A 2,007-nucleotide genomic window follows, 5' to 3' on the forward strand; every position below is an offset into this window, starting at 1 on the left:
ATTTCTACTCTTGTTTAGGGTTTAATCTTTCATTGTGTCGTTTATATTATTCATTTTCTATTTTTTAAATGAAAATGACACTTCTATAGTTACGAAATTAAATACATGGTTTAGTGTCTTTTTACAACAAATTAGTACTATTCGAGTAAGTAAAACTTTATATGTGCTAGTCTAGTAATAAACCAAAATATTTGCGCTAGTTTAGTAATTTTTTCAAAATGAAATATCTCATACCAGCTATATTACTTCTCATAATTAGCTAATAAGATTTATTTTTAAATGAAAATGGCTGGTCAACGCCCGTAAAGATATGATATCTAATATATATTTTTTTTCTATATTTATTATTAATTTAAATTTAATCAAATTTTATTCATAAAGATATTTTTATATTACTAACCGCGCGTTCTAGATATATTAAAATATATTATTAAAAGTAAAAAAATGAGAGTTAGATAAATTAGTTTTAATAATAAAAATAACTTATATGTATATATATATATAATATTTTATATTATATTAAGTAATAAGCATGATAATGCACCAACTACACACAAGAATATAAGGTTCTATATATAGATAAACACATTGTAAATTAATAAAAGATTTATTGCCTGTAATTTGGACTTAGTGATAAGAAACCTAATGAGTAGAGAAACCCTTTCGTTGCTATATAAACAGTCTTTGTGCCAACAAACTTGACAAATCATACAAAATAAAAATAAAGATAATGAGGAAATTGAAATGATCTTTGATAGCGAATGAGAGATCAAGAAAAAAGACATTCATGAAGAGGAAGAAAGGGATAATGAAGAAACTTCACGAGTTGACAACTCTTTGTGGTGTCCAAGCTTGTGGGGTCATCTACAGTCCGTATCAGGCGGTACCAGAGGTTTGGCCGTCAAAGGAAGGTGCACAAGAGGTGGCTATGAAGTTTATGGAGATCCCGATGGCAACAAGAACCAAAAAGATGATGGATCAAGATACGTATTTGCGGGAGCAGATTACCAAAATAAAAGAGCAAGTAGACAAACTGGCTGCTGAGAATCAGGAGTTACAAGTTAAACGATTTATGTTTGATTGTCTTGAAGGAAAGATGTCAAAGTATCATTATGGTGCAAAAGACCTTCACGATTTGCATCGCTATATTGATCAATATATCAATCAGCTTACTCAAAGGATGCAAAGTCTTGTAGAAAATGGTGAGTCTTCTTCTTTCCCTCCTCTTCCTATTGGAGTTGCGGATATAAATCCACCTGCTGTTGCAGATTTTTCTGTTGATGTGAATACAGACGCGATAAGTGCTGCTAGAGAGTTTTGTGCTCATATTCCATACCAAAATATGAATATGAACCAAAATCTGCAAGAACCGGTTCAATATCATACTTCACATGATTTTTATGGTCATATTCAAGAAGAAGTCTACAATAGCATGACTTGGATTCATGATTTGAATTCGGATTTAAATCATAACATGACTTTGAATTTAGATCTGAATTCTAATCAGTATCTGAATCAAGAAAACTCATTTAATGATATGATGCTGGCACAAAATGTGGGTTATGCCGGGGGACATGCTATAATTCCTTTCATAGACCACTATAACTATCACCAGCAACCAACTGGTTATCTTGCCATCACCAATAACATGCCTTCCATCACCTCCTCTACCACCTCTACTACCAGTGTTTATGGTTCATACATTAACAATAATTTTTAATTAAAAGAAGCATATTTCTACTGTAGTATTCAGTTGTCTGACTTTATGTGTTTTATTTTCTTCATTTTGAAAAAAAAATATTTGATGTTGTCTTTGTTAATTTTTTTCCAGTTAATTGTTGTTGGCTAAAGGTTCTACCTTAATGCATTTATCTTATTTTGATTATTAAGAAATGAATTTGCCCATCAATTTTAGTTTTATTTGAAAAAGTTTAGTTATTTTGAATAAAATTATTAGTTATTTTAGATAATAATTAAACAAAAATATATAATTAAGCAGGTACCACA

General features: G+C 29.9%; 1 pseudogene; it reads left to right on the forward strand.

Annotated features, from left to right (window-relative positions):
- The first annotated feature begins 730 nt into the window (after nt 1–730).
- On the forward strand, nt 731–1,720 carry LOC104774083 (annotated as a pseudogene).
- The last annotated feature ends 287 nt before the right edge of the window (nt 1,721–2,007 follow it).

Source organism: Camelina sativa, unplaced genomic scaffold (genome assembly GCF_000633955.1).
Source record: "Camelina sativa cultivar DH55 unplaced genomic scaffold, Cs unpScaffold01363, whole genome shotgun sequence".
NCBI classification, from domain to species: Eukaryota; Viridiplantae; Streptophyta; class Magnoliopsida; order Brassicales; family Brassicaceae; genus Camelina; species Camelina sativa.